This window comes from Astatotilapia calliptera, chromosome 2 (assembly GCF_900246225.1).
Source record: "Astatotilapia calliptera chromosome 2, fAstCal1.2, whole genome shotgun sequence".
Taxonomy (NCBI): Eukaryota; Metazoa; Chordata; class Actinopteri; order Cichliformes; family Cichlidae; genus Astatotilapia; species Astatotilapia calliptera.
In genome coordinates this window covers 18,975,435-18,990,360 of record NC_039303.1, presented here as the reverse complement: position 1 = coordinate 18,990,360, position 14,926 = coordinate 18,975,435, and the positions used below count along the sequence as shown (strand labels likewise).

The window sequence follows — 14,926 nt, the reverse complement described above, 5'->3', positions numbered from 1 at the left end:
TGAAATACACCAATTTTTATACACTGCAGGAAAAACGAAAATAAATATTATACACTGTAAAAAAATATTCCGTAGAAAAACAGAAATTGTCCTGGTAATTTTCTGCCAGTACATTTTCTGTTTTTTTACGGAGGTTTGACAGACCTTTCTGTAAATGATAAAACGGAAAATTCTGTAGATTTACAGTATACTCTCTGTACTATTTACGGACATTTCCTTCAGCTATAAAACAGAAAATTCCGTTTATTCACAGTATATTTTCTGTATCATTAACTGATATTTTCCGTTAATAGAAAAATTGAAATTTCTGTTTATATTACTATTTCCAAGCACTTCTTTTCACTGTAACTCATTAAATATAGTTCTTTATATCCTTAAACGTACATTTCTATGCAATTACAACCTAGTACACCATGTACTCAAAAATTCATAAATTAAAACTTAAATTAATTTGTGCTTCGTACACAACAACATTGGTACAATTAATGTTAAATATTCTTTTATTCTCCTTAACTCAAACACTATACTTAAATATAATGACAGCATCCATCTTGTCATAAAACTACTAAACAGCTGATACATGAACAAAATGACTCACAAGCTTTCAAATTTGAGCATTTTTATTTCCTTGAAATCAGGTTGCCCTCATGTAAATGTGTTTATTTACATTCATTCAAGTGGCTACCAAGTGTTTTCTTCAAACAGGACACCTGACAAACAAAAAATGTCATATTTAACGACATGTTCACATTTAATAATATCCAGAGTACCTTTTAGTTAGAATCACTGCCTTGTGGTAGTTTTGCCTCAGCCAAATGGTTAAGGTGTGGTTTACATCCATCTCTGTCCACTTATGATACAGTATACACATGTAGTCAGTTATAGCCAAACACCTTTGATTACTGAATTGCATTCACTTCATTAATAAAGTGAATGTAATTCACATTTGTGTGAACATTTGTCTGAGATTAACTCTTTGGGCTCTTTACCTTACAATATAACATACTTGAGTCAAAATTTGTTGACTGTTTAAGTGGTGCCACATGAATACAACTGAACAGATCTAAAGAAGATGTTCCTGAACTTTGGGTTTATTCGAACAGGACTGATGGATAACCACAGGACTTTTCCCCATATGATAACTACAACACATAATAAATTAAGACAGATTACTGTCCCAAACTTAAAGATAAAAGTGTATTTACGGGACTTGTTTTGTCAGTGAGGAGCAAAGTATAATTAGAAGTGCTTGTTCTGATGAAAAGTTAAACTGTAAACAGCAGCATAGTGAATAAGGATCTGTGTCCACGAATCCTCAGCAGTGACAACACTTAAACATCATAGTTCAAAATCCTTAATGCACACCTTTTTCTCCACGGTGTTCAAATTCTCTAAGCTGGTTAAGTAGAGGAAAAAGTCTGACATATTTCATGACCATTAAATGTTAGACAAGGCTCTGAAAACGAGGTTACAGTTACAAACAAAAACCTCTGCTTGTGCGCACAGACCCTAAATCACAACAAATAAGACAATAGTAAGACAAATTACTACAAAGTCTTGTTACCGCTCTTCATATAACAGTGTGACAAAGTCCTGAATGCAGCCTGCATGTTAGTACATCAAGGTCCATCTGAGCTTTAAGTAAAATACACTCAGCTTTTCCTTGGATTTTAAGAGTTGCTCAGTTCATACAGGAACTGCAGCAGTCGGAGTTAACGTGTCGCTGTGTTGCTCCTCCGTGTCAGCCATTGAGACTAGTCGCAATTTATTCTGAGGAAAAAAAGAGAAACAACAAGACATTTTTAAAAAGTTTGTATTTTTATAAAATTTTTTTACCTAGAGCATAAACAACATAAACAAAAAAGGATTAGGGCTGTGCGATATGACGATATATATGAGATTACGATATAAAAATGTCTATCGTTTCATATTATACACTATTCTTTGTTTTGTGGTGTTGCAAAATAAACTGTTTACGGCAATATTTTTTTCATGGTTTTGATGGTCACTGTAGTTGCTATATTATTTCTTAAAGTTCTCTCCTTCTCTTATACTTAAAATAACCACACTATGGACGGACAAGTGACTGTTTTTACGCGTACTTTCGTTACCAACAATGAGGATAAAACCATCGTGTGGCTCCGCCGTCCGCTTGTTTATTTTCCACATAAACCTTTCACAATAAAGCTCAAGTTTCTGTTGAGACTTTTCAAACTAAACTGAAATGATATACATTATTCTCAAACATAAAATTTCAGAATATGCATCAAACAAATGACCTCAAATAAAAACATCAAGTAACTATAAATGGCGCTTACAGTCACCACGCAGATGAAGGCACAGAGAATACCAGCATGGCCAGCAAGGATGAGGCAGAACCAGAAGGACCAGTCAAAAGAAATCGAGGACCTTATTGTTAAATGAGGGGCTACCTCTGTAGCATGGACATGGTTTGGTTATGAAAAGTCTGACACGCCCCAGAAAACTGTACTATGCAAATTATGCCACAAACTGGTCCCCACCACCACTCGAACACGACAAACCTCTTTAACCACCTACACAAGAATCACATGAAAGAGTTTCGAGAGAGTTTACGAATGAAAAGCAAAAAAGAGTCGTCAGGTGCTCAAAATAATCCTTAGACTCAAACGTTAGAACAGGCTTTTCCTTGCAGCACGCCGTCTAATAAATACTCAGAAAGAAAATGGCGGCCATTTAAACTCATGTCTAAAAATGTATAGTTTCATGCATCGGTCAAAACACTCGACTCCAGGTACACGACGCCCAACTGAAAACACTTCACATAAGTCGAGTTGCCCGAGAATCACAGAATTGACAGAAAATGCACTATTTTGTGATATATATCGTTATCAGGAGAGATGCGTCTTATATTGGGATATGAGACTTTGGTCATATCACGCAGCCCTACAAAGGATTATAATTCACGTAGAGTTGCATACACATAACACCATTCTGTTGCAACAAAAGCAGTTTATAATTAAAGTAACATACATACCTTGAAAAACTAAATCAACCACAACATTAAACTCACCTTGTGTTTGTAGAGAAGGTGATCAGGGTTTTTCTTCATTTCCTGAGACCAGCTGCTCTGGATCATCACCAGCTTGTATCTTCATCTTTTTTTTCACTCGGGGAAGTCTTTCCTTTTCTTGGCCATTGCTCTGCACTGGAAAACCAAAGTGTGTGATCAAAGGTGAAATAAGGGATATTTTTCCACTGCAGGACTTAAAGTGCTTCAAGTAATGATAGCTGTTGATCCATTTCTCAAATAATCTGTAAGGATCTGGATTTTTAAGAAAGATACAAATATCTCTGCTTATATTTGGCTAAAAGCTTGATATAGACAAGGCATATAGAGCCCCTGCACACCAGCACTGCGCTTACATTATAGTTCAATCAAGAAATAGTTATTATTGATTTATTATTGAATTTTTTTAGTAATAATTTTTAGTATTTAATCACATTAGCACAGTGGGGTGACACAAATATTCCACATACAAGAAATGCTGCTCAGCATTTCATAAATTACATTTTCAACAAATGTTGGAGTAAAAACACAGTTACAGGGAAAATGTGTCTGTCTGTAAATATTAACTAAACATTTCTATGTGCTACAAAATAGACATACTGTAATTGTAAATGTGCTGAGGTGAAACTATACTTTCAATAATTTTACCACTACAGTCTGTTAACCACCGAAATAATCTATGCTGGTCAGCTAGCTAAAAGTCTTTACTTTAGCAGCCCAAATCAGAGGCTAACATTAGCATTTGCTAGCGTCAGCCAGGAAGGTCTGAGGCTTAAACTAGGGTTAGTGTAACTTTGCCTGAAACCCTTTAAAGTGTACAGTAGAGCCAACTGTAAAACACAGGTATTGATACAGTACTTATTAGAGTCCTAGAATAATTTCTAGAACCATGAAGTTCTCACTTTCCCAGTTAGCCACATCGCTGACTTTCGCTAATTAGCTAGTTAGCAGTCACAGCTGTGTAATACCCTGAGAGACACAGACAGCTAACTATAATATTTATGAAAACTGGTTCAGCCACTGAAGGGCAAAACTGGTGGTATCACAGTAAAAATTATTTTAACATTAATTAAAATAAAGCTTAAGTCATGTTAAACCTAAATAACAATTATTTTAAAAAATGAGTCAGCAAAATATTCCTGACTTGTCTGGAGACAGCCGAAACCAGTTAACAAATAAATTAACAATTCTTTCTAAATAAAAACACGGAGTCTTTTGAAAAACATTATTTTAATAAAACGAAACATGAGTTTTAATACTTACCACAGAAATTTGAAGGCAGTTTCTCCAACTTCAGAATCCAAAATCCAGATGAAGCCTGAAAGAAGCCTAATGGCTGCTCTTGCGCTTACTTTTCCCTCCTTTTCAGGTTCTTTTTCCCACAATGCATTGCAGTAGTTGAGAAATACAGAAAAATACCTGTAAATGACTAATACGGAAAATTCCTTCACGTTTATACAGTAGATTGTACTGTATTTTTACGGATTTTTTTTACAGTGTACTGCAAATTTGCAAAAAAGCAGCATATGCATCAAAATAAACTATTTCCAGCAGTGCAGTATGAGTCCTAAGCATCCCAGAAACGACACAGAAAGTCATAAAGTCAAAGATAACTTTTAAAAAGACGAGTATAGGCCCTGAGGACCTGATAGTAAAAAAGACTACATTTCCGCGAAAATGACGTCACTTCCTGTTTCGGGCAGGTAATGGCGGAAATGCAAAAGTTCGCGCTGACGTCTATTCCAACGTAGGAAGTGTTATGAACAGCTGATCGGACCGGCACAGCGTGTTTCTGGAATATTATGTTTTTGTTCCTGCAAGCGCTTTTTACGCAGTTTTTGCAAAGCTTTATGTGGAAGGAAACCGTGACCTAGGACAAGCTGATGGCATAAGATGTGAGTACAACTCCTCCGGTTTCATATGCAAAAAAATTTTTTGCGCTAGCTTACGTGGTTGCAGTGCTACTGGGATTTAAAAATAGTTACGCAAAACAGAGCGTGCCCGCTCCGATCGGCTGTAAAGGGTTAAGATAATCGCACATCTGAAGTAAACCCCAGGGCCAAATGATCTAAGACTGAAAACAAGTGATTTATTGAAACAGAGGCAAAAACTGAGTTTTTACTATTCTAACAGCTTGAAAGTCAATATTTGGTACGGCCACTTTTATTCTTTAAACTACAGCTTTCTTTTAATGTCTTTAGGTAGTCCTCAAGAATAGTTCTCCAGGCTTCTTGAAGGACGTCCAAAGCTCTTCTTTGAATGTGGCTTACCTTTTGTTCTTTTCTCTGTCAAGATGATGCCACACCTCTTCAATAACATTGAGGTCCAGACTCAGCAATCCATAAGACCTGTTGTCTCTGATTTTCAGTCCAGGCCTTGTGTAATTTTGTTTACTTCAGCCTTTCTTAGGAATAGCTTCTTGACAGCTTCCCTTCCACTGAGACCATTGTTGATACATATGATAATCTAACCATCGTCCAGGCAGACTGATGGCAAAATAAATCCACTAGAACACACAGGAACCAAAGGTTTGCAGAGAAAGTGCAGACTACAGAAAGTAAGAATACAAGCTGACAGTTAATAAAAAGAGTTACTGGTTTAAATGCAGAGAGCTAATTTGGAAACAAGACTGATGAAATTAATCTGGGAAATAAAGGACTGGAAATGCATCGATGCAAACTCAAGTAAAATAAACCAAATGTTAAGGAAGTAACAGAAACTCACGGTAGCAGAGTTTCTGCAAGGAAAACAGTACGAGTTGTTGGTAGCGTCTTAACTTCTTAGAGGAAAAAACTTGCCCTTCTTGGTCTGTGCTTTGATCTGGTTTGATTCATTTGAAAGTTGAAGTATAATCAGCAGTTCATCCATGTGTGGAGAAGCACTGAAGCACGGCACAGAACTGTGGTAGGCTACATAAGTCTGGGGGATTAAAACCACAGAACAATCAGAGATTTCTGCTGCGCCTTGCTACTACGAGACAGGACAGGGTGAAACAATAACAATATGTATGAAGCAAAACAAAACAGAGGACACAGCAACATCCAATTTATCACACCATGAAGCAGCTTCCCACTTTGAATGTTTCCATTCTCTATACACGTTTTCTTTTTGCTGGTACAACTATCAAAGCAAGATTACCTGTAGTGCTTTACAGCCAGGAGACTCTGCAATCAGGAGTTTGCTTATCTGGCTTAAAAGCGTGATTGGTATGTTGTACTTTTTCTTCAAACATTGCAATATTTTCATCATGTTGGTAGAAAAAAAAAGCCACAGATATTTTCCCTGTAAGTTTATGATGTTTCCCACAATTTGGATTCTATTTGTTGTGATAGCATCAATCCCGTAACCATAGCATGAAAAGGTGAGATCAAATAGTTCCATCTCTGGCAGTTTTCATTTGGCAGCGTGTCCAGTGAGGAGTTAGACACTTTAGGATATAGAACTCTGATTGACAATCAAACCCTGTATGTAGCTATGTGTAGCTGGTCTGAGGTTTCAGAGGACACTTTCGGAAACTGAGTCAGCGCTAGTGTCATCTAGTGTCTGCTTTTTGGAGTGTGCGTGGAGGACCCAGGAGTGGACACAGGCCAAGAGACAAAACTTAACTTGAACGCAAGGCGAGCCTGTACTTCGGGGCTGATACTCACAAAACATGAGACTAGGCAAAAAGAGGGAAAAAACCAAACATATACAGTGAAGACTGAACTAAGGTGACTATGGGACACTGAAAAATGACAACATTGACTCTGACAATAACTTGGAGCTATGACTTTAACTGTGACTTCACTAAGGAAATAACTAAGATAACTGTGACATGACGTGAGGTAAGTAGCACAGATGACGCAACAATGAACAGGGGAGACAGAGGGCTTAAATACACACGAGGTGATCAGGGGAAGTGGAGACACATGACGACACAGCTGACACACATGAACCTAATGACGGGACGGGGGGAACTAAATACAATGAACAAAGAACACCAACCTCTTTCAAAATATAACAGGAAACACGATACGGCAGACATGACAACACAGGCTTGACAACATAAATCACGCAGACATGAGACATGACAAATTAGACACGCTAACCAACAAGGGAGACTTACCACAGGGGGAGCTGGCACAAAGAGTCTACATGAACAAAGAACTAGGAAACCCAAGAGCTAAAGAAGATTAAATGAACCAAAACATAAACAATGAATATCATTTGTAAGATTTAACTATATTCTATTTCCTTTTTGCAAAAATGAAAAATCAAGTTGCAGGATCACTGTTTTTATAAAATCTTTGTAAAGATTTAGTTACGAGATCCAGCACCCATCGTAGAGGCACAGGTAGAATGGGACAATGGAAAATTCATACAAAGTGATCTAAAAATAACAGACAACACAGATATGCACAAGGTGACACCAAATGTGACAATAGATTGATTTAAATCAGATAAGGCCTTTTTTATGGTTCTGCTCTCATAGCTTTTTCATCACCTCTTGTACAAGCAGCTCCTTCTCCAGTGAGTCTTTTGTGTTCCAATGTTTTGGGCTGCAGCTACTAATTGTGCTCCTTGGTCTGATCTACAGCCTTAGTGAATTTGGCATTGTGATAAATGAACCAGTTCTTCACTTACTGTCTGTTCTGGTAAGAGTGATGTTCCAGCTTGCAGTACCGTCCACTATAACAGCAACTTGACTAACGAGCAAAAGGATGGTAAACAGGGATGGGAAGGGTAGGGCCTAACCGGGAACTTTCCACTTACAAATCAATATAATTGTTGCGCAGATATTGAAACAAAAAAGGCTAAAATTAGTTGGCACACACTTGGACAAATTACTATCAAACGTCTATGGTTAGGTTGGGTCGGCAGCCCCATTGTGACAAAACCCACTGGGGTTAAATACCTGGTACCCAGTTTTTAGAAGAAAAGAAGCCTCTCAAATGAGAGATGAAACATTTTAATGAACCTAAAAAAACAGCTGCCAGTTGTCTTCCCCCTTCATTGCCTAAATACTAAATCCACGGGTCTACATCCCATGCACTCTCCTTTGGTGCTAAATGCTAAATTTGAGTTAGCTAACAATTTTTAGATGTTAAATAAACTAACGTTTCTTACACTGAGCTACATCCATAAGGGAAAACTTTTCAAAATGGATCACGGAGATACATCCAAGACCATTGTTCAGTAAACAATAACCTGAAGTTGTAAATAGTTTTCTGGTCGATTAAAAAACTTTCTTTGCGTAGGCACTTTTTCACTGACCCTCCATTATGGTCCCAGTTGTTGTCATTAGCGAAGTATAGTGTTTCTCCTCACCAATATGCAGTAATACACCTCTCTGCTGAGGCCTTATTTTAAAGTCAGTTAGCATACACACAGTCATAAGAACAGTGCTGACACAGCAGAGATGCAGGTCAGAGGAAATGTCCTTTGTACCGGTGCGACAATATCAAACCTCATTCATCTTTATTTAGCATCTCCTACATGTGTTTGTGTGTGTAGGAGCCTGTGCACGTTTGTGTGTTCCATATTTTTAGCTTGTGGAGAGGAGAAAGAGTTGGCACAGCTGCTAATGCTAGTGTGTGTGTATAATAATCCAGTTAGCATAACACATTTTTCATTAAGGTAAATGCTAAATCCTGTGGGAGCAATAAGCTCTCTCTTATTAATGTAATATTGTATAGCAGAGGTTGCCTCTCAGCAGGCGGTGAAAAGCACTGAGAGGAGAGAGCTCATTTTTATAGCTGACAGGTAGAAAAAACCCAAATGAAAGCAACGCTACTCCGTGCTGGCTAAGAAAAGTTGGTACGTGTAGGTATTATTTTATTTGGATCTTTCTAATGTGTTCACTTCAGCCTGGTGGCTTACTGCTAGCACAGCCTTCTGCTGTTGCTCATCCTAGTCACCCTTCTTCTTCTGTTGTTCTTTTCCTGGATAAGAGCTATTTCATTGACAGCAATCTTAAGGGCCTCAAAACAAGCAAGCTTCCTGTTTTATACTATGGTGACGCAGACCAGAGATTTTTCCCCTTGTAGTTAAGTAATGGTAGAGCTATCCCAAATACCACAGAGTACTCACAACCAGTCTGTAGGTGCATTGCTTCTGAGTGTGTGGATGAAGTGCCCATACTTCTCAGTGTTCTATTGAGGAGTTGGCTTTCACAGGCAGTCAGTAGCAATAGAAAAGTTCCACTTCAATAAAGAACTATAATCACCCTTGCTTTTGTGGCTTTAGAGGGTTGAACCAAGCCAGAGAGAGGTGTACACTGTTATATGAATATCTGCCAGCTGGGACTTTAATGGTGTTTCAGCAGAAGAGACAGGTTGCAGCACAATAACAGCTCTGAAAAAGCTAAGGTGGCAGAGGAAAGGTAAAAGGTTCAGTGTATAGTTCATTTCAGAAGGTCTTGGATTCCAAGTTAAAGTGATTGTTGTTGTAGTTGTAATATTTATTAATGATAAAAATATTCAAAGGCAGCATTTTAAAATTTTAAACTCAAAGTCTCTGTAACTCACACCGTCTGTTGGTGTTGGTGCTGCTCACGGCAGGCTGAAGGCGAGTTCATGGGTTTCACAGCTGCATGTTTGTTGGCGTTCCTTCACTGTGGGAAACTTTCCCCACTGATGTAATGTTTAAGGTGCCTCCTACTGTACAATTTGCCACATGGATAATCCTGAAGAAAACACATTTTTTAACAGTGCCTCTTCAAGTCATACATAATAAAGTCTTAATTGTGCAACATGTGAGATATTCTAAAGGTTACATAGTATATCAGTATGGGTTGTTGCTGAAAGTGTAGAAGGCCTAACATGACATGGAGAGCGTGACTAACCAAGGCCTGATATCACCTTTGTAACATCACCTACATGCAGACAGTGCAATGATAATAGGGAATCCATTCGTCATACAGGTGAATGTGGCTAATGCACTAAGCCTGTGTGACCAGAAGAGGCCTCTCTGAGTGAAATCTCATCAGGTGTCTGATTGGGTTTGTCGGGTTCACGTCCCTATGGCACACGGACACTGTTTGCCTGTAATAGCATGCCAAAACATACACAATGGGCACTGACCGTGCAGTGTCTCCTCAGTGCCTGGAGCTTTTAGATGCATCCAGCTGAGTCATCCCGAACTTAGCTTTGTTGTTCACAGTAGTAAATGATTGGATTGTCTGAGTGTAGTGGCACTCAAATCCCATTTTACCCGAACCAGCTGGATTGAACGGGCGCACTGCTTCCTCATTCTGTTCTCTGACGTCATTGCCAGCAGCAGCTTTATCTCGACTGAGAGCAAGTGAAATCTTTGTAATAGACTCTCCACAGATCTTTGGAGAAGAACCAGAGGCAATTCTCACTGAGGTGTATTACAGGTCAATTTCAGCCCTTCTTTCTCCAAAAAAACAGTGTCAGGAAAGTGTGGGTAAAAATGGGGAGAAGAGATTTCTTTTGCACTCACATTCCATGGAAAATGTTTTTTGTCTCTCAGGAGCTGCTGGAGAAAAGATCAATTTGCAATAGAAAAAAATCAACAATCTTCTTTAACAGAATTCTCTAATTAATCCAACACATTTATACAACCAGACACCCGATTGGTCAGGACATTCTTTAGTCCTACACACACGAAGCACTGCGACGTTAAGAAAAGGTCAGATGTTGTATTTATGAGGCAAAGAGTTAAAAAATACTAATTTATGTGTTAATTTAGCCACAGCAGACGACTGTATGCTTAAGTATGTAGTTATGACTTCTGGCTTCTTTGCAGCTAAGCTAAAGGAATGGATACAAACAGTATCAAGTCATTACCGTACAAATTTTTGGTGACAGCAGACGGGTACAGCATGTTGGTCAGCCTAGCAAAGCTGCTCCACAAACAGCAGGATGGGGACTGTTGTTATTGCTGACTTTTGTGTTACTATTAGCATTTATTTGATTACTGACTGGTTTTGGTTAAACTTACTCACATAGCAGTGCTGTGCACATATGCACTCATTCTTCTATCACTAACATCCCCATATTCATACGAGTGTTCTCCTGTTTGTGTTATTCTTGTAAGTCTTCTATATCCTTGTCCTTGATATGTGTCGTGCTGTCCTGCTTTGTTCACAATTAAAAACAACAACAACACAAGTTAAGTTGTTTCACAATGTGTCAATTTGACTTAAATTCTAGACAGTAAATAATACATGACAAAGATTGGACAATGACGTATAAACTAATACAAATAAAGCAAGAATTGCAATGGTAACAGCCCAACTCTCCAAATTAAATAAATATTAATCCTCAAGTTAGGTGAGAAAATGTATTATTGCCTGACTGCAGGAACAGTAACTGTAACTTGTAACTGTATCCAAATCCGCGAACAAAATTCAGAAACCTGATAAAATAAAGGGTTCCTTATTGCTCCATGCACAGATATGCCTCCATATCTTTGATATGGGACAATACAATAAAAGTTTCCACATACTTATGTATAGCATACATGTATGCTATACATAAGTATGTGGAAACTTTCAGTAGTTAATTATATTTAATGCTCCAATGGACAGTAAAGAACTGTGTGCTGTGTGCATTCTGTCTTCACTCTTTAACTGGAAGCATAGCCAGTCCCCCCCCCCCCCCTCTCTCTCTCTCTGTGTGTGTGTGTGTAAGAGAGAGAGAAAAACAGATGTTTGAGATAGTTAAGCATTTGAAGGCATTGTCAGCATTTTAATTATAGATGCTTGGTTTCCAATAAGATGCCACCAAGCAGAAAATCCGTCATCACACTCGTTTTCTTTCTCCTCAGCACGGAAAAGAAAAAACATTTTCAACACCGGAGAGCAAGAACAACACAAAGAGACACAAAAACAGATTAGCAGGGTAAAAGAAGACGGAGCGAGTGAGCGGGATGAAGGCACGGAGGGGACAGAAGTTACTGGATAAACATCCAAATAAATAAATAAATCACTAAGATGCTGAGACAATGCTCAAGCTGACTTGTAAAATGCTTAAATGTTCCCTTGAATATAGGCTTCAGTATAATTCAGCATTAGTGATTCCAGTGTATACCCTACCAGTGCTATGTACACTAATTCTCCTCATACCATCAGAGATGCTGGGTTTTGAACACAGTGTTGATAACATGCTGTTTGGCCCCACTCCTGTTCAGCCTGGAGGAACCTACGTCTGTGATTACTGAAGATAGCAGACAGGTAACAGGACAGATTCAAAAAGCCTGGGCACAGAAATCTTTTTGTTTTTTTATTTTTATTTAAATCGAAGAGTTTAAAATTGCACTTGTGGATTAAACGATGAACTGTGTTTACTGACAATGCTGTGCAGAAGTCTTCCTGAGCCCACGCACAGTCGTGTTTGCTTAAAAACGGTGACGCCTGAAAGCCTGAAGATCATAGTGCACAGATTTCTCTGGATTCTCCACATATATTAATATCATGTACAGTAGATGATAAAATCTCTAAAATCTTTGGCAACAAGCAGAAAAATGATCTTTGATTCAGAAAAACCGAATCTTTTTACGGGTGGTCTCATATCCAGTCATTTTAGTGGTAAAACTAAAATAAAAACTAGATATGAAAATTATTTAAAATAAAAAAAGAACACTACCTGAACCAATTCTGTCAAAAACTAGTTAAAATAAAATACAATTATAGAGGAATTATCATTAATTCTAACATCTGTTAGTTAGAACTGTTAAACTCTTTAAAATGTGTATGCTCAGGTTTGGAGTTGTGACTCCTGGAAGGACTTTTAGGACTGACTGGCACAGCTGAGTGCTGAGGGGGGGTTTATGTGCCATTTTGCCCCTCTGAGTTCGTGCTGCTGCTGCAATGGGCCAAATGAGCAACGCCAACAAACCACCCTGTTGCTTTGAGAACACCAGCATGAATCTGTTTTAAACGTTTTCACTTTATGCACGCCTCACAGTATGAAAACCTACACTAGCATAACCTTTACCATCATTCTTTTCAAACAGTCCCTTTCACAGAGGATGAGGCTTGGTATGAGATTAGAAAACAGGAAGATCCCCCCAAAATCAATTAGTATGTCAAACTAAAACCAAATGACATATTAGTCAGCAGAACAAAAGGCAAAAAAATTAAAATAAAAATAAACATTGCCTGTCTGTTACAGACTCCACATGGATGCTTAAGCAAGCCATTTGGTAATTGGAGCACAGATGGTGTGTAACTGAGGCACTAGTCCATCAACCAGCCTGGGAGGACACGTGCCTTAAACAAATTCAGTCTGCAGCCAGGTTGACTGGAGTTTAATTTGGCACCTCACAGAGAGAATCCAGCTCTCTAACTTGTTTCCAACAAGCAAACCTAAGACTCATCACCGGTAAAGCTCAACAAATCACACTCTGTTCCAAGACACACTTTTCCTCACATAGAGTGTGTCATTTTTTTCTACACGTCAAAACAACCTTCTCTGTTCTTTTCAGGGTACCCACATCCACACGCTGATCCTGTCCTATTTTCCAGCTCTGACGGTGGTCCACACTCCGGGGAGCCAGCATTTTATTTCAGGCTTGCTCCCAGGATTGGCACCTTCCAGCTACTGTACCATGCTTCTGCTCTTGTCAGGTGTTAGCTTGTCTTTTTCTATTGGCTTGTAGCTGCCACAGTATAACTAGGAGAAACTTATTGTGGAGGTAGAAAACATCCCAACATCTAGAAGCTGTATGGCAATTACATAAAAGCAGACTTTTTTCTGGTGAGGCATATCGCTGGAGAAACCGAGGAAGTGAATCTGAAGCAACTTGAATTCTTGCTAGTTTTCTATATTTGCAGATTGTCTCATTTTAACCCCCACATGCAAACAACACTGGTGTTTTCATTCATACCGTCTAATTAGAGGTCTTCTTAGGGTGCGTGGGTGGGTACAAACTGACCCCTTCTTAATTAATATTTTTTCACAGCTGACAAGAAGAGCAGCTGGTTGTATTAAGATGGCCACATTCCATTTATACAAACTCATTCCTTAGTCCTGCAGTCTGCCTACTTGCTTCCCTACAGTGGAAATAAATTAAAAGATTTGTTTCACTCATGGTTTTAATGTTATGATGAGTCCAAATGTCTGCTGTCAAACACTTCATGTTGTTGTATTGTCTATATTTATCTATAGTTAGAAAATTTAATAGAAAAATCTGAATACAGAAGCCAGGAAGGACAGCTCCCTTCAAAGTAACTGCTTATGGCCGTACGTGGCAAAAGACCAGGCACATCTGTGCTGCACCAAAGGTGAAGGAGCAGTGAAATCACGTTTGCCTTCCTTTTCAATTTGTGTCTGTGGCTTCAGGCTAAAGATATAAAGCAGCATGAAGTAGGTCCTTTGTTTTATCAAGGGAGGAGGGGTCACTTTCACCAAAGAAGCACAAATGCATAGAAAAGAGTCGACGCCACCAGCATCGTAATAAAATGTCATCTTCTTCCTCACCTCGAGCCTCTTCTTCAGTTGAAAACATACATATACTATTTCCTGGCTGTTTTGAGCCATGTCTGCTTCTTATTAATAATTAGTCTTCTTACTGCATACTGTATACCTCCTACTTTACATTCCTCAATTCAATTCAATTTTATTCATATAGCGCCAAATCACAACAACAGTTGCCTCAAGGCGCTTTATACATATATATATCCTCACCTGCCATATCATCTTTTACTCTCTTTACCAGCATTTTGATATCATACATGACCTTTAATGACCTCCTGCTCCTCATTTGGGTAGTTTAACATAGTGACTGATCTGCTATGTATGAACATCATGTTTCTTGGATTAAACGTGTTTATTCCTCCTCCTGGTGTCCTGTGTTCCTGAGTCTTCTCTCTCTCTGGAAAAATAATTCAGCTGAATGCCTGATGTGTGAAGTTTGGGCTGTTTTTTTCCT

The 14,926-nt window shown here is 38.5% G+C and overlaps 1 long non-coding RNA gene across 1 annotated transcript; it reads right to left on the bottom strand.

Moving 5' to 3' along the window:
* Nucleotides 1–715: 715 nt before the first annotated feature.
* LOC113032871 (uncharacterized) lies at nt 716–4,535 on the bottom strand. Its single transcript, XR_003273951.1, has 3 exons — nt 4,313–4,535; nt 3,053–3,187; nt 716–1,770 (listed from the first exon to the last, which is right to left on the bottom strand). It is a non-coding gene; the product is annotated as an uncharacterized LOC113032871 (long non-coding RNA).
* Nucleotides 4,536–14,926: the final 10,391 nt, after the last annotated feature.